The sequence below is a fragment of the Polypterus senegalus genome, chromosome 13 (genome assembly GCF_016835505.1).
Source record: "Polypterus senegalus isolate Bchr_013 chromosome 13, ASM1683550v1, whole genome shotgun sequence".
In the NCBI taxonomy this organism is placed as follows: domain Eukaryota; kingdom Metazoa; phylum Chordata; class Cladistia; order Polypteriformes; family Polypteridae; genus Polypterus; species Polypterus senegalus.
The window spans coordinates 70921292-70940164 of NC_053166.1; the positions used below are offsets into that span (position 1 = coordinate 70921292).

Genomic DNA, 18873 nt, shown 5'->3' on the forward strand with positions numbered 1-18873 from the left:
CAATTAGGTGTATTCTACTAGTGGCCTGTGCCACACACTGGTGGTTTGTGACAAATGTCCACAGGTATCCTTTATCTTTCTTTATTATGTTTCCACCATGCTATTGTGACTGCAGCGATAGGGATGTGGCCATCACTCATGGCCCCTTCATATAAGCAACAACTAGGATACATATATTAATGGTATTGCTTCAGAAATATAAACATCATTTTGCATTTCTTCTGTAAAACTGGAAGAAGGCTTTAGGAAAATGTTAATACTTTAATGGTGAAAAGTCAAGCAAAATGACACCTTTTATTGGATAACTAAAAAGATTACAATATGCAAGCTTTCAAAGCAACTCAGACCCCTCCTTCTGGCCATAATGGCTAGCATGGTTCAACACCATAGTACTAAACACTTTTATTAAAAATCTGGATCCATAATTAGGAATTCAAAAGTGTGTGTGCACCTACAAGTTTTGCCTTTTTTCTCTTCAATCAAGTAGTTGCTGCCTGAAATTTGAAGCGACCAAAGCCTCGTCAGTTAGTCCTGCTTGCTGACTGGGACTTTCTCAGATTGAATGTTCTTAATATTTGTAAATTTAATCTAAAATGTGAGTAAATTCACATTAGATTTATAATGTTTTAATAAGGCTTTCCAATTAGTATCTTTGCTGAATTTAAGAATTCCTTATCTTCTCTCATTCATTCCATCCATAGTAGATTCTTGCTATCGGCCATTGAGTGTTGTAGTAAAATATGGCGTCTTGGTCACTATAAGGTTAAAAAAAAAAGAAAACAAAAATGAAAAATAAAAATATTAAGTTTTTGATATCTTTATGTTATCGATGACACAGATATTTGTCACTGGTTTGAGTATTGCAATCAACAAACGGGGGAAATGTCACATCACAAGGTCATCAACCCAGAATTTTATTGGACTGCAGGGATAGAATTCAACGAGAAAAGCCAAATGCATAGGCAGTAAACCATATTAACTCAAAACCGAAACAGCCAGGCCTTGAATGGAAAATACAATGTAAAATTTAAAGTCAGACAGATGGCCAGGCCACTACTGTTTTCCAAAAAAGTATAAACCTATATACTATAACTCCAAAACTCAAAAATCTATTTTCCGAAGCGCACGTTCTACCTATCCATTTTCCAAAACGTATTGACACTGTCAATTCCAGAAGAAAAGGCAAATCTATTTTTTTAATAAATAGTTTGCAGTTTTAAACACTATCACGTATAAGATGAAACAGCACTCGAACTCGTCTTAAAAGGTGTAAAGTACGGTCATCCACGGAATACAGTAGTGGGGTCAAGTCATTTTTATTGTCATGTCTTCAAAGTACAGTGAAATTCGCTCCGAAGTAACCCCTATTAATACGCAAGTGATCTAGGAACATCTTGGAAACATCCTGGATAGGTATGTTTGACAGTTTAAGTAAATAAAAGTTGACTTCTGTCTGCTGGCGCGTCATTTTTATTTTAGTTCACATATGGGTTGTTTGCGTGCAGCGCTGCCTATTCCCAGTTGCGATCGAGCGCGCCTACTCTGTTCTTTCCACCCAACACGAGGTACGCCGTCTCGCACATGCTCACTTCTCTTCGTCAAAAAAAAAAAAACACAGATTATCGTGTCATCGTTCGGGTAAAATCGCAACCCGGCTATTCAGCAACTTTTCTGACTGTCAGTAGATTTTTTTGTTTACTTGCTATGTCAACATGGTGGATATCTAAAAAGGTAAGCACGTGAATATATGTCAGTATTTGATCTGCTCACCAAAAATTACGACGACGTTAAAGCAAGCTGCCGCTTCTCTGTCTTCCCTCTCGCCGCTAGCCAGCGTTCATGTTTGCGATCCGAGCGATTTGGGGAGGACTCTGACGCGCAGCCGCGTAGGCGGTAATAAGAGGTATCGCTGTGCAGACTTGGGGTGGAGAAATTGGGCTGGAGCGAGCACGGGAGTGATGCAGAACAAGAAGAAAAGTGACGGGCACTGCTTCTGCGAGAAAAGCTGTCATCTGATGTCTGCCGTTGCTTAGTGTTGACCAGGTTCGGAGCTGAAATTATGACTTAAAAGAACAAAGGCAGAAGTAAAGAGGGCAGCCCAAGCCCACTTGACACTGCGTGTGTTCAATAATATGTTTACCGCAGAAATTCTGTATATTTCAATGACCTTTCAGGTGTATTTATTTCTGTTTACCTTTGTGTCTTAGATTAAGCCTACAGTTGAACAAATTGAATTCCTATTAACTACAAGATCATTTTTTTAGTTTCTTTCTATTTGTTTGTCATATTAACTTTACAATCTAAACTAAAAGCATAGCTGTGTCCATAATTACACAAGTTTTGACTTAACTAAGAATATTTTTTTCTGTTTGATACATTTCAGCTTTACTGTATTACCTTTTTCACCATATTTCTATTTTTCCGTTTTAGAACTTGACATTCTATATGTTGTTCATTAAAGAATTTGCTTGAATTGTTATCGCTGTTCCGTAAAACCAATCAGTAAGACTTACTATGCCTGTGTGTTGGATTTAATTTAGTGGTTTTTAAATATTAGTAGCTCACTTCTGTCTTTCTGTTTAACTACATTTGAAACACCCTAGTTTAGAAATTAATTCACAGCATGTACCATAAAATCACTTTGGTGTTGTGTCACAGGCAGAATAATTATTAAATAGCTAAACAATAGGAAGCAGAGGACAAAAGGGAGGGCAGCAAATAACAAAACCTAGAAGCCCTTGAGGCCTACTAGTTCAGGTGTTGATCTGTGCCTACCAGAGTAGTGGCTCCCTAACTGGTCCACTCTAAAATGCCAAAAACACCCCAGATGTCATTTCCTTTTTCTTACTCCCTCCTGCTTACATGCATTAGTGTAGTGGAAGCCCCCGTATCCCCAGTGAGGCAGGAGGGTCTCTAGACCCAAATGGCACCCTCACCAGGCCTCCAAAAAGTTGCAAAAAGCAAAAAAATATTTTGTGCCTTTTTAGGCTAAAGGAAACAGTTAAATCATCCAGTTTGAAGTCTTCTGTTTTGGTCTTTTTAATCTGTTAAATTATTATTGTTATTTTTGTTGTTTCAGATTATTATTCCTTTTCATGAATGCCACAATGTTATAGAGAACAACTGTGCCATTGTTATAAACAGCTGCATACAACCCTGTGTTTGTTATTTGAAACCAAAAAAGGCTACATTTACACTGTAGCTCAATTAACTTTTTTTTCACTCATATGTGATAGAGGTGTATTTTTTAGAGAAGTCTGATTACCAAAAACATCATTAAATTAAAACTTTTCAGAAAGTATTTACACTGTGACTGTTTTGCATCCAAACTATCCAAATCTCCCTCACTAGTCCTATCACCTGACTTTTGGGCCACTTGTTTCTATGTACAAAATACCAGGAGGATCTTTTGTTTCTTGTTTCTCTTCCTTGTCATCATGAGCTGATGCATTTGCATGTGTCCTGCACTGAAGTTATGTAAGCATAGGAGCAACCTGCATCTTTTAATTTGCATCTGTCAGACAAAATTGTTTTATTGATTTTTTGCATATAAGGCACAAAAGGTTGGATAATGTGGAGATAGTGAATCAGGAAGTGCAACAGATTAGCAAGGAGGAAGTAAGGAAAGCTATGAAGAGGATGAAGAATGGAAAGGCCGTTGGTCCAGATGCCATACCTGTAGAAGCATGGAGGTGTTTAGGAGAGGTGGCAGTGGAGTTTTTAACCAGATTGTTTAATGGAATCTTGGAAAATGAGAGGATCCATGAGGAGTGGAGAAGTGTACTGGTACTGATTTTTATAAATAAAGGGGGTGTGCAGAGCTGTAGGACCTACAGGGGGATAAAATTGACGAGCCACAGCATGAAGTTATGGGAAAGAGTAGTGGAAGCTAGGTTAAGAAGGGAGGTGATGATTAGTGAGCAGCAGTATGGTTTCATGCCAAGAAAGAGCACAACAGATGCAATGTTTGCTCTCAGGGTGTTGATGGAGAAGTATAGATAAGCCCAGGAGGAGTTGCATTGTGTCTTTTTGGACATGGGAGAAAGTATATGACAAATTGCCTAGAGAGGAGTTGTGGTATTGCATGAGGAAGTCGGGAGTGGCAGAGAAGTATGTAAGAGTTGTGCAGGATATGTACCAGGGAAGTGTGACAGTGGTAAGGTTTGTGATAGGAGTGACGGATGCATTCAACATTGAGGTGGGATTACATCAGGGATCAGATCTGAGCCCTTTCTTATTTGCAGTGGTGATGGACAGGTTGACAAGTGAGATTAGACAGGAGTCCCCTTGTCTATGAGACAACAGCTGATTACAAGCTCAGTGTTACTGTGGACTGGATTGTCAGGAAAGTAAGAATGTAGCAGGAGCGAGGGCTGCCTGTGCTAACTTTGACCAATGTGTTTTGAGTTGTCTTTTTTGGGACATGAAATGACAATATAGTAAATATTTTTAAGGAAGGAAACCTAAATTTAAATGTCTAAAGTAAATACAGAAAATGTACCTCTGTACTTGCAACTATATACATATTCGAAAGTAAATATTAAAATTTCCATTACTGAATTATATGGATGCTACAAAAATATACAAAGAACAATAATCAGTTTGTAAATGTAAATGTTTTTAAATGCTTATAAATAATACATTTGTAAAACTTACTTTCATGCAGAGAAACAAACGAAGGTGACTATTCAAAGCCAAATAAAACACGTTATTAAACCACCAAATCACACATTAATATGTAAGAAACTTCTACCAACATGCTGATTACAAAGAAAATAAAAAGGGAAGAAACAAATACAACATTGTAGGATAAAAGATGCGTACCAATTAATCTCAGAAGTTTTCTCGAAAACAACTAGAAAAGGGCCAGAGCGGAAACATATGATTTAATAGAGGTGGTACATAAAAGAAAGAACAAAATATTTATTTTACTTAAACAAATGGGATTAAAAGAATCAAGCTTGTAAATCCATGGTGGTCTTTCAACATAGTAATAATAAATAGTAGTAATAAATAAAGGCAAAAGTAGTAATGTGGTGAGGTTTGATGATTTCTAAAACTAAGACAGTACTGAAGTGAAGTATGTAAAGTGTTTATCTGAACGATACTCTTTTTCTGTTATATGAAATCTGATGGTACGCAAAGGTTTTCCCACGTAATGCATATAAGAGAACATAGGCATTATAAGACATTCTTAGTAAGATTATCTTAAATACTTACTGAGACAGTCTCTAATATTAGGACATTTACAAAAAATAAATACGTGAGGAATTGAGTACATATAATAGGATCAGGGTGTGAATTTTAGTGTAGGATTATGGGGATCACACCTATTAAAAATGGTTTAATTCAATATACTGGGAAAAAACTGCTACTTTACCAATGAAAAAAATCATTATTCCCTTTTTTATTGCCATTATGGAATTGATTCAGAAACAGAAATAGATTATTCATGTATGCTTTCCGAACACAATAATATGACCAATCATCTGAAAATCACAGTCATTTTAGCTTGTAGTGTAATACATTTGTATAGTGACAATAGAAATTATAGGATGATTAATTGCTTTTTAATAATACCATCATACTTAGACCTTATAAAGGAACAGAGGCTTCTCAATCATCTTCTAAAACTAATGGACATGGCTACAGTTGTCTATTCAACTGTTTAATTTCTAAATGACTTATCTAGTTCAGGGTCCCATGAGTAGGTGTCTATCGCACCTGCAAGGAGCATGAGGCAGGAAAAAATCTTGGAATAGACGCACATCCACACCTACTCATACAGGGACTGTTCTGAGTGATTAGATATGAGATACAGCAGTTATAAGTATTACTGCAGTTAACAGCCGTACAGCATACTGCACACAAGTGTAAGTAATAGGAAAGTCTGATCACCTATATGAGGCACCTTGAAAATAACTGAAGAAGGGCTATTTTTGAGAATTCTGAAAAAAATGGACTAATCTTAAATTGACAATTTTAGGTCAAATATAAAAAGGAGGGAAGGATTTGGAAAATTAATGCATCAGTAGTCTGTGACATTTGAAATTTGAATTTGACTTGTCCAATAGATATTATTCTTCAGTGTCATTACCAACTGTTCTTTTCAACATATACTTGTGGAATATATATCACATCAGCTTATATCACACACTTAGCAATGTGGGTTTCTGACAAACATGATTTGAAAAATAAGTTGTTTCAAAAGTAGCTTTAAAATGTTTGTGTAATTAAAATATCCTGACCAATCCACTGATATAATACTGTTGGAAGTTTTGTTTTCTAGTATATACTTTGAGCAGTATGTTTTTTCAGCTACTAAGAAGAAAATGTCAAATAATAAATTTACAATGTGCACATGCTAAGATAAAAACGTAGTCCTTGACAAACATATTCTTTATAAATCCTGTGGTGAAATCCTCAAAAGCCAATAATCCCTCCATTTTCTGTTACATTGGAAAGGATATCCCCGCTTCAGCCACAAATGAAGTTAAGGTCCTGCAGTACTGACTTTAGAAATATTATAATGTTTTAAGATAGTGTGCCAGAACCATATAGCTTATTTAGAATATATGAATGTGTAAATTAATCTGTTGGTTGGCAGTTTTGTTGTAGAGATTGTAAATAAAGCAAGTCTAAAAGCTTTATAATAGCATTCTTTTAAATAGCCAGAGTTCCAGAATCATTTTTTCTTATCATTTTCCAAAATAGTTTTGAGGCAGGTAAATTATCATTCAGTGTTGTGTGGTGAAAACTAGACATGTACAGAAGAGTATTACAAATCAGTATGCTTCCTATAAAGATAGAATTGAAATGGGTTGTCAGTAGCAGTGACCTGAATATCTAAAAAGCAGATGGCATAATGTTCATAATGGAGTGTTAAAAAAATTGCAATAATTTGGACTTCTGTAAAATTGAGAAAGGGAGTTAGTGTCATCATTCCAAAGCAAGTAAATGTCATTAATATAGCGGTACCTGGAAGTTAATGTTGCGTGAAACAGATTATTTAGTCAGGTCAGGTTGGGGAGCATGCATTGAAACAGCGTGTTGCTGCACCCACCATACAAAGAATTAGCTCGGGACCATAGTTGGCAATCCCTCAGGCAGATACACGGTCTAGTCCCACCCCCTGGAAATGACCAATTATTTGCTGCAGTCAGGTGTTACGTGGGTGTATCCTTGGCCTGGTCCAGCCGCTTGGATACTCAACAATGAGGATCCTGCGAGCCGGATCACTAGCAGGGAATCGTGCCACATGGTTGTAGTGCCGTAACTGATGCTCCCTCACAATGCAGGTAATGTACCTCATTCAATATTCTGTAAGCAATCACTCATTCAACACAAAGTCAGACCAGTGGTACCCAAAGATTTTCCAAAGAGACACAGTGCCAAAGGAGTCCTTCATCTCAGGTCACTGGATAACATCCATGTCTTACAACCATATAGCAAAATAGGAAGCACCAGGGCTCTAAAGACTTGGACCTTTGTCCTTGTGCAGAGATATGGGGAGTGCCACATACCCTTTTTGAGTGACCTCATGACCCCCCATGCTCTCCCAATCCATCTATTGACTTCTTAGGAAGTGTCACCAGAGACATGAATGTCGCTGCTGAGGTAAGTAAACCTCTCGACAAGGTCGACACTCTCTCCACAGACAGACACACTGCTGATGGCTGTGCCAAAGAGTTCATTGAAGTCCTGGATCTTGGTTTTTATCTGAAACACTTGCAAGCCTAGACACTCAGACTCTTTGCTCAGTCTCTGGAGAGGAGTTTTCAGAGTCTTCATTGACTCCGTGAAGATCACAGCATCGTCAGGCAAAGTCAAGATCAGGCTGCAAAGAAATTCTGTCAATATTCTCGCTTTCGCGCCATGAGAACTCTCAGTGTCAGGATGCGGTTGATGGTAGGTGTAAAACCAGACTGCTCCAGTTGCTGGTAGGTGAGCAAATTATCAAAGATACTATTAAGGATCACCCTAATAAAGACCTTACCAGGCACCAAGAACAGTGTTACCCCCCTGTAGTTGTCGCAATCCAGGCGATCACTCTTCCCTTTCCAGAAACGGTTTACAGGTCACATTTTCCTGTCAGTTGGGATGAAGACCTTCTCCTAAATGGTTGCTAAGATTGCTTGCAATGCGAGGAGGATAGTCTTACCCTCAGCTTGGAGAAGTTCAACCTGGATACCACAGATCCCTGCAGCCTTCCATACCCTCAGCTGGTTCACCAATCTTAGTGAGACTGGGTGGATCAAAGTTAATTGGAGGATCAGCCTCAAGAACCATGGACACAGAAATGTCCTACCTGGAGGATCAGCTTTAAACAGCTTTTCAAATTAACCAGCCCTGTGGGTCACAACCGCAGCGTCATCCGTAGGGACCATTCCATCACCAGCCTGACTGCAACTCTCCAAGAAACAGATTTGGATGTGCGTAATGCTTCGATTCCTCTCTAAGCAGGATGTAGATCACTAGACCATAGATGGTGTGTCACTTGCTTAAAGATTCCTCTAACAAACGCTTCGGTATCTGCTTTCAGAGCCCTCATAGCCGTTCTCTGTTTCTGGTACAGACCAGAGTTGCCATCAAGCTGTGTGATGCAACTCCTCTCAATGATATCCATGATATCTCGATGAAACACCTCCTTCTGGGAACACTGGCAACACCAACACAACATTCAGCAACCTTCAAGGTGTTGTCATGGAAGGTCTCCCACATCACATTAGGATCAGCAGTCATACCCAAGCCTGTAAGTTCCTTTCACAAACTGCGTGAAGACTCATTAGAAACAGCTTGATGTTGGTATCTGGCCAGGTTCAACCTCATTCTCCTAGTAGGTATTAGCCTACTGGACCTAAGCTGGAGCTTCAGAGTATCAACAAAAAGTCTGTGGTCAGAATTCACAAACTGGGCACTTCTGTAGACTCTGTAGTTTTGTAAGAGCCTCCAGTGTCTGCCTACAAGGATGTGCTCAGCCTCCTTCACCACACCGCCAGTATTGGAGTACCAAGTACAATGGTGCGGTTGAGGCTGCTGGAACCAGGATCCAGCCATCCGCAGCCTCTGACATTTTCAGAAGTCAAGGAACATGGAGCCACTTTCACCACGGTTGACAGACCCATGGAGACCGTCACAATCCTCATAGCCATGCATTGAAATCACCCATGACCAGGGGAGTGTCGCCTTGCCGGCACCCATCAACCAAAGAGTGAAATTGCGAATAAAATGTCTCTTTCACCCTCGCGGTCGGAGCATACACTGAGACAACAGACAAGGTACCAGAGAGCGCCTTTATCTGAATCTCATAACATGCTTATTGAAAGAAGTGTCATCAGACACCATCCGAAGAAGCCAATCCTCTACAGCAACAGCTGCTTCCCGAGTATGACAGCCATCAGAGCGACTAGACCAATAAAAGAAATACAGAAATCTGGCCAGTGTCAGGTCTGCGCACCTCAGAGAGGCCTGCCAATGAAATGCAGAGTTTACAAAGCTCCTCCAACAACTGAGGAAAATGATCATCATGCTGGAGAGACAAGACATTCCACGTGCCTACCCGAATTGGCCGCCTCCAATTGGGACCTGAGTGCTGCTCAGTACTTTCATTTTCTGTAACCTGCTCTACATGTGTATCGCACCAACATTTTTGAATTCTTTATGACATTCTACTTTGTCATCTACACTTTGTCTTTCTCTTGGGACATGAAAGTATCTCTCTGAAAAACTAACGTCTTGTCCCAGGCTAAAAAGTCTTGTCTCGTTCCAGGATTTTTGTATTATAATAGAGAGATATATAATTAAAGCTGTGGTCATAGCACTAATTTTATGTTTGCAGTACTTGTAGAAACAAGCATAAACAAAAAGTTCTACCTAAGTGAAATATGTGTAAGGCAAAATAGTAATGAAATTATACTGCAAAGCACAATTTTATAGCAGGGAACTGTTAACAACATTTTTGCATCAGCTTGTGGGAGATTAATTCCTGCCTGTTACCCAGACTTTTTGAAAGAAGAGAAAATAAACAGTACTATAACTTTCGTTTTGCAGATATTATGATTGCTCAATTATTTTTTTCCCTTGAGATTCCATTACGTAAAGTGGAGCCTTATGTGCTGTCTGCACCAGAAGTCACATAATGTTGAAATATGTAAGAGATCATTTTGTAATGTATTTATAAAATCCTTATCTCATCACAACTTGATTTTCTTCTTTATCATTAAGAATCACAGTACTGTACAACTTTGTTTCAGCCAGTGAGCCACCAATAAAATGAAAATAAAATTATCTAAGCATTTCACTCATTTCTCTCTGTTATGGACCAAGCAGAACACCAACAGTTTTTAACTAGTTATAAAATGTATGCATTGTGTAACATTCAAGTGTGTCTGATGACTTAATTAGCTGATTTGAAAGCTGGAACATTTTTTTTTGTTACTTCACCAAAGAGTCAGTTATTCCACCTTTGTTGATTAAACATTTTTGTAATAGTGAGAGATACACAAATTAACAGCAAAACAAAAATGCAAAAAAAAAGTGTTAATAGGCCACATGAACTTGAAGTGCACTTTACAGTCTTATGTACTTAAAAACATAACCTAAATAGCCTTGTGGTGGTTCAGTATCTTCCAGAGACAGCAGAGTCTAACTCAAGTGATGTAAAAATGGTATTGATTGATGTACTGTATTATTATGTTAGTTGTTAGTTGTGGAGGATCTGTGAGAAATCTTTGAAAAAAATATCTGATGGAGAACTAAATTGTCTGTTGGAGCCTCATGGTAAAATTGTAAAATTTGCAATTGAAAATATGCAAAATATACAATTTGAATGGAGGTCTCTAAATGTACATATTAAACAGTTAACTAATCTGTAATTTAAATTGCATAGAATCTTTCTCTTTTTTAACATAAGCAGGTTTATCAAATACGCAAAGTGTTGTGTGAGAGTACAACTCAAAGATGGACAGGGTTAACTTGGCAGACAGGATGATGTTTGTACCAACTGGGTTCCCAAGCCAAAAACTGCACAATATGGGTGCTGATGAACAGGGTGTTGCATTGCCAATACAGAATTGAGTGTCTTATATCTAGAAAAAACACAGTACAATTCCATGAGTTTTGTAAAACAGTGTCTGAGGTGTTTATGGCTAGCATGGATGATGATGCTGACCAAATCAGGCAGTGTGGTGTAGTGGTTAAGGCTTTGGACTTATTCTGACACTGTGTGGCTATGCAAGTCACTTGACCTGCTTATGCTCCAATTGGAAAACCAAAAGAAATGTAATCAATTGTATCATAAATATTCTAAGTCACCTTGAATAAAGGCATTGGTGTAGATAAAGAAGATGCTCATCAACATGTCGTAAAATGTCATTTGGGTCACTGCTGTACCACACATCTTGGTTTGCAAAGCATTTGTTCATCATCTGCCTGAAATTGTCAACCTGAAAATTACAATGTGCTGCAGAGGAAAAGGCTGCACTGCCAAGTTCTAGATACGCTGTATGGAATGTGATGTTTTCCTTAGCTTGCAATGAGAGCACATCTGTTTCAAGGCATTTCACAATCGTGATTAGGCAAAATGTTTTGAGAACAGACTGAACAATATACTATATACTATTGTCTCAAATGATTTTGCCAGTTCTTGTTTACACCGAAGTTTCTAATTTTCTGCATTCTGATTGAATTTTTGAATGGTGTTTTCAGTTCTATGTTACAAGGTTGTTAATAATTGCGTTGTGATTGTACTTTTCAATGATGTCATTAGTTTTATTTACACTGCAAATTAATAGTTTTCCAAATTTTGGTTGTTTTTTTAATGAATAAATAAGTTTTTGTTTGTGCACATATTGATTGCAGTTTTTAATGATAACAATTTGTCTTTGAAGTAAAGGTTTCTACAGTAAAACTGATAGTTTGATTATCACTTTTTTGTGACTTGATGTACATTTTGAGATGTTACCCTCTGTCCTCACATGAAAATAATCCTAGTATCCTCATATGTTTTTTTAACCGACTGCTTCTTCTTTCAGCATGCTGCTTTTGTTTCCATAGCTGTCAGGTGCTATAAGCTTTTCACAGCAGGGAGAAATGAAAATTTCTCATATGAACAAAGTTGGAGTCTCAGGAGATTAAGAGTATTAAATTACAAATTTTGTGGTCTCTGTATTTTTGCAGTATACTGTACACCAGGTGTGTTGAACTCCGGGCCTGGAGGGCCACAGTGGCTGCAGGTTTTCATTCTAATCCTTTTCCTAACCAGTAACCATTTTTCACTGCTAATTAACTTATTTTCCTTTCATTTTAATAATCCTGTTTTTATGGATTCAGTTCTCTGAATTTATCCCTTTCTTCATTAAATGACAGCCAAACAGAAATGAGATGTGAAACGAGCCAGCAGATAACCAGCTAAACTGGGATTTCAAACTCCAACCAATCTCTTAATGAGAAGCTGATTCTTGCTGTTAATTAAACTTGTTATTTAATACCATGGCTTGTTTTTGCTCTCATTCTGCCACAGCAGACATTTCCAAAACTGTTGATTTTTCTGTTTTTTCTAAGAGCAAAGTCAAAATGTTTTGGTAACCTGAGAGATCAACCTTACTGAAACCATCATCTTTCTTTATTTTCAGATATTGTGTGATGGGCACAGGTGAGGTGGTCATGTGACAGTTTGTTTTGTGTTTCTCTATGGTTTGGCTGGTAATTAAGCAAAAATAAACAACAAAGGGGCCTGAGTCAAGTTAATTAAAATTAAGGGAAAGAAGTTAATTAGCAGCAAAAACTGGTCACTAATGAAGAAGATGGTTAGAATGAAAACCTGTAGCCACTGCGGCCCTCCAGGACCTGAGTTCAACACCTGTGGTCTACATTGATGATATTGTTACAATGTCGAAAGCTATTAAGGACCATAACAAGTTTATCTAGAAGAAACTTTCTTATCTCAGAGAAAACAATCTGTTTGCCAAGCTAAAAATTGTTTCTAATAAGAATTAAGCCATATTTTTGATATACATTTTCTGTTGTGGCTTGTTAGGAAGCGGTGATGAATTGTATAAGGTCAGTCTCTGTAAAGTAGGTAAAACAATTCATAACTTTTTTTTCGCATAGAATTTATTGAAGAGTTTAAACTCTATTTTCGAACTCATCACGACACTGTTATTTTGCTAAAGCATCTGGATCCCACTAATGCTGTCAAACTGGCCAAAAAATATGGTTTGAATATCAAAATATGTAAATATTCTAACATATTCAAACTTAGGTTACCAATTCTGGGCATTATATGTTTGTTTCTCTGTTTTTTTTAACAGTACTTTATTATCATCATCAAATACCAACAGCAAAAACATCATAGCAGTGCTTGGGAAGCTGTTGTTTAAGTATAATAACTATCAAAATCCCTATAAAATGGAAACATCAGTACCACCTTCTTGACAGTGGGCGCACAAGTCCTTGTTAGCACAGTGAGCCATAAAATCAGACATGAAAAGAGACTTAAATCCTTTCATGCCGTGTGTTCCGGCACTATACTTTTGTACATTATTATTGTTTTACTTTTACTTTTTTACATGTAGTGAGTCTACAAAGCATGAAGCACTTATAATAATGTTGTTTGAGTCCCGTTTGTAGCACTTAGCTGGTGTTGTGAACTACAAACGTATTGTGATGTGCTACATGGAGAACTGTTGGGAATGGAAATCAGGGCTAGGGTGAAGCCCAGGAGAAGCAATTTTTGGGAGAGGGCAGGGTATCTTTAGGAAGAGTTAAGTGGCAGGGTTGAGGGATAAGTATCAGTGCTTTTCCTTTCACGCCAAACAGGCAGAGTGATTTCAGATCAGTAGGAATGGGGTTAGTTTGTAAGATATTGACAGAGTGAGAAATGTGAGAGAAGTTAAAGGATCAGGGAAAGAGGCAAGGAGGTTAAAGGCAAAACTGTTTTATTATTTTGGAGATGTCCAACAGGCAAGCAGCAGGGTACCGTTTTTATTGTAGCATTCAGAGTAAAAAGCCAGTCAGCATCTGTGAACTCGAGTGGAAAAGCAGCTCCTGTGTATCTTAGTCAAAGGCTTTGTCACATTAACAAGTCAGGGTCCACACAAATCTGTTTACATTTTTTCTTATTTAGAGATGCAGAAATATTTTAATAAAGGTGACCTAAATATTTCTAACTACACCTTATTATTTAGACATTATATATCAAACTAGCAGTTACATAAGAAAGAGACTTAAGTGTAGGACATAGCAGGTTGGCTGACACTGACGAGTCTTTTTTAAAGTGGTGATTTTAAAGAGTTGTACTAAAAGGAAAATCAAAATTATGACAGTTACTTTCCATTCTTAGAGAAGGTGTTAGCTACAGATGCAGAATATATTTCAACCATATTGTTATTGGCCAATGTTCATTAAAAATAACAACATCAGCATCAGTCTGATGTGTACATTTTGGACAATGCTGCTGACCAGTAATTATGGCCTGCCGACATGAACAGTTAACTGATCAATTTGATAAATTGTTTTATTGTTCGGTGAGGTAGACATTATTGTAAATATACAGTGGTGTGAAAAACTATTTGCCCCCTTCCTGATTTCTTATTCTTTTGCATGTTTGTCACACAAAATGTTTCTGATCATCAAACACATTTAACCATTAGTCAAATATAACACAAGTAAACACAAAATGCAGTTTTTAAATGATGGTTTTTATTATTTAGGGAGAAAAAAAAAATCCATTTTTTAGTTGCTTTAATTTAGTTGTTTGGTATGTGACAGGAAATAAGAATTAGTTTGTTGTTTAGTTGAAAGATTCTACGTTTGGAATGATTTTGAGATGTTGCCACTGTTACTGATTCAGAAAATATTATTGGTTACAATCTATTATTATGGATCACATAACAGAGCAGCTATTATTTGTTCCTGAGTCTATTTGTGAAATGTCTTGTGATAGGCATATAAGCTTATTAATAGCTGGATATCTGTCTATTACAAACACCACACATCTCACAACATGAAATTTCTGGCGACCCACATAAAGAGACGGCATCGATAACTATTGTGAATGAAACCAGGACGTCAGCAAGCCCCAAACCCCCAACACGAACTCTCCAAGAGCCCCATGTTCAACTAAAGGATGATTTTGATTTACCACAATACCTCCAGTGTAACACAAGCACAGATTTTTCTCTCTTCACAATTCACCTCTCACCTCTGCACTACCCTCCTCCAGTTGAGCGTTGCTCTCTGTCTTCCCAGCTCCCACTCACCTGGATAAGGGAGTGTGGTCCCTTTTATTAAAGACACAGGAGTACTTCTGGTGCCAGCAGCATACAACAGGGAGCACGTCTTCCTGCAGCGATTTCTTGTAGCACCCACTGACACCAGCAGGGCTGCTCTGCCGGACTATATCTCCCAGCTTGCCCAGTTGGCCCCCTACTGGGCACCGATATCCAGGGCTGCGGCCATCTAGCATGCTGGGGCAGTGACATCTTCCACATCTGGTGGGCCGTCCGTCCATCCTTTCTGGCCCTCTCTTCCAGGTCTGATCATCTACACTATGTTAAGGATTCTAAGATTTGCAACAGAACTAAATGTTCTACCAATATCCCTCAAGAGATGTTGCAAATTTTACCACTTCCTAATCATCTATAGCTTGCCAACTTCTCCTAGTTTTAGTTCCATGTTTATGGTAATAGTAGTAGACAGATTTTCCTAAAGTGGACTCATTTTATCTCTCTTAAAAAAAATTGCCTGCTGCTAGAGACTTGACTGATAAATTCATCAGTGATTTTTTAGTTTGTCAAAACCATTACTTCTAATAGAGTTTCACACTTTCTTCTTCTTGTTTATTTTGATATTTCTGCTACAGGATAAGGTATAAGGCAAATTTCATGGACAAACAGAATTTGTAAATGTAAAGAATATACATATGTTTGCTGCTTTGGGTATCTTGCCTTTTGAGTGCCAGTATGGATTTAAACTCTGCTTAGTATCACATACTTTCCCTTCTTCTTTATTTTTTATTTGAACCACATGAAAATGACCCGTAATTAAGCACAGAAAAGCCTGATAAAACTTTAGCATCTGTCAAATATTTTTCAGTTGAGTGTTTTATGATTTAGAATGTACAGTAATATTGATTCACTGTCTGGTTATTAATAAGTTCTGAATATCTTTCTGTAAAATAAGTAATACATCATTACAGATTGTTGCAAAAATGTCCATTATCTGTTATTTTCAGAACAAGTTTTGACTTTGATTCAAAATCATATTACAGTAATATTTCTACACTGTCTGGTTATTAATAAAATCTAAACATCTTTCTGTAAAATAAGTAATGCAGCATTAGAGACTGTTAGAAAAAATTTTCATTACCGTTATTTTCAGTACAAATTTTAACTTGGATAGAAAATCGGGTTATGAATGCTAGTAGGAACAGAACTTGTTCATAACAAGCGGGTTGCCTAAATTGGTCATTTTATAATAATTGAAAAAACCTATAAACTTTCCATACCTGCTAATTTCAGTGTTCACCTATTTTTCCACATCTTCCATCTTAAAGCCATTTATATCAGCCCATATTTTCACTCAGTATGTTTGTGAAGTTTAATATGAAAGTCAGATAATCTTAGATTCTAGACATTTCGGTTCCCATGTATAGTATCTGGCACATTGGTATGGTTATAGTCCTGAAGATTGGCCTTGGATTCCTGCTAGAGATTTTCATACTCTAAGTTTATGCTATATCTGAGGCCGTAACTGTCTAAACTTGATGGATGTATTTAGTGTCTGTATCTTAGGAAGGAGTGCTGTTAAAAGTGCAAAAATATGAATATTATTAAATGTTAATTTTGTGATCAATTTTTCTTGTTATCTTTATTGTTTCTTTAGTTTTATGTGGCTGCTGCCATATCCTGTATGTTTTTTTGAGACCACCATATTGTTTACAGCAACAAGGTCTTTTTGGTGCTAGTCACTTGTGAATGGCTAATGACATTTTCATGTTGGTGCTGTATAAGCTGGCTTCACAGTGTGGAATTCTCAAAGTAGAGACTTCGCTAATGATTTCCTGGTTAGTACTTAAGTAAAGTAAGAAATACTCAGGGTTTTGTTTATTTTTGATGTGGGTTTGCTTTTGACAAAATTTTTAGATAATATTTAAATTTTGGTGATTAGTTGCTCCTTACTTATATTTTCTACCATTGGCTGATATTTAACGATCCTTTCTGAACCTTCCAGTTATCGTAAACAACCATTCTCTATACCACTCTACTAATTTTCAAGTCCTGTTTGCACCTGCTCCCCTCCAAAGGAACAAAAACAAGTGCTAGTGGCAATTTAAGTCTGCCATGTCACACTGTGTGGCAACTGTTTCCATTACACTACCTTTATTACGCTATTTACCAGCTGTCCCTTTTCTGTTTATCTGGTGTGATAAGAATGAGTCTCCAGACATCATAAAGGTTTGGGGCAACCACCCCGTATATTATTTCCTAGCTGCAAAAAGTTTTTAGATATTTGAACAGAGATGTTCACAAGACTGAGTCCAAAACAGAACTGATCATTCGGAGGTAAGATGGCGGTTTTAAGGGCTTGGGAAGGAAATGATGTCATCTAGTCCAGAACCGGAAGTGATGTCATCAGTGGCACCGGAATCTGGTGAGATTTCACAGGAATGGTCTGCAAGAAACAGAGAGGGACAGTCAGCACACCCTGCCACCCCCATGGTCTAGTGTAGTATTACAGTTCCCCAGGCCCTTTAGCTGTCTCCTAAACACACGTGTGTGACACTGGATAGTCATGTTATGACAGAGACCTACTTTGTGTCATGTCCACACAACCAGCCGTCCCACAGCCTATGGTTTCTGTTCTGACTCTTGTTCAGCAAGGTGACTGATACTACTCAGCATGCAGTTTCTAGTTTAGAACCCAGCATTTTCAGTGATTTAGAGACTTACAATTCCTTCTGATTAATACCCTCATATCTGTCTATTTGAAGAACTTCTTCTCTTGACACTGACTTTGTATTTTGAGGTTTGAAACTTGCCCCGTTTGGTTTGTTTTTGATCATATATTGCATAGAATATAAGAACTTAACTTTTGACAATAAGAATTAATACCAGGTTTTCCTCCTCCCTGGATAATACCTCAGAAAAGCAGAAAAATCCAAACTCATAAGTCATGGCATTAAAGCATCAGTGTCAGAGAAACCATTTCATTGTTATACAATCTCTCTAGAACCTGACAAATATTAATTGCGTTTGTCCAGGTCTTGTAAAAAATGATGCCTGTATGTAATATATTAAACAGATTACAGACTCCCAAGATATGATGAAAAATATTATTCACAATAAAACTGAAATACTGCTCTGCCTTTGTATTGATTAATTCATATGGCATTGCCAAATATGCATAATATGCAGTGACTGTAAAATTCTGTTTTAAATTCATTGTTTTCCCTTATTCTCATTCAATTGTAAGCACAATGTAAATCAAGTTGTGTTAGTCACAGGCTTCATCATAAAGATATGAAACTAAAGGAAGAAGATAACTGTGATTTAATTGTTGACCTTGACACATTATAATCAAAATAGTGGTAGAGAAAACTGCCTTTCTTTTCAACAAAAGGTAAATGCTCCATGCAGCATTTGAACTGCTGAATTTGGCAATAAAACCATTATCTACATTTTCTGTAATGTGTCCTTTCATTAGCCTTAGATTCTGGGTTGGTAAGTAATTCAATTTTCCCATTAGGTAACAAGTCTCTGGAACTTAAATCAGTATTTCAATTATCAGCCCTACATGGTGGTAGTATATCAGTATAATCTTGATGCCAGTCACAAAAAATGAGTGACATGGAGAATAAAAAGTTCAATAAAC

The 18873-nt window shown here is 37.3% G+C and overlaps 1 protein-coding gene and 1 long non-coding RNA gene across 2 annotated transcripts in view; one reads left to right on the forward strand and one right to left on the reverse strand.

The window, feature by feature from the left end:
- Positions 1 to 280: 280 nt before the first annotated feature.
- On the reverse strand, positions 281 to 1966 carry LOC120542510. Its single transcript, XR_005636197.1, has 2 exons — positions 1771 to 1966; positions 281 to 755 (listed from the first exon to the last, which is right to left on the reverse strand). It is a non-coding gene; the product is annotated as an uncharacterized LOC120542510 (long non-coding RNA).
- The window catches only part of mbd1a (methyl-CpG binding domain protein 1a), a 315995-nt gene continuing 298749 nt past the window's right edge, over positions 1628 to 18873 (forward strand). The window contains exon 1 of the mRNA XM_039775021.1: positions 1628 to 1731. The gene's annotated coding sequence lies outside the window, so the exon portion shown is untranslated. The remainder of the gene's footprint in view (positions 1732 to 18873) is intronic.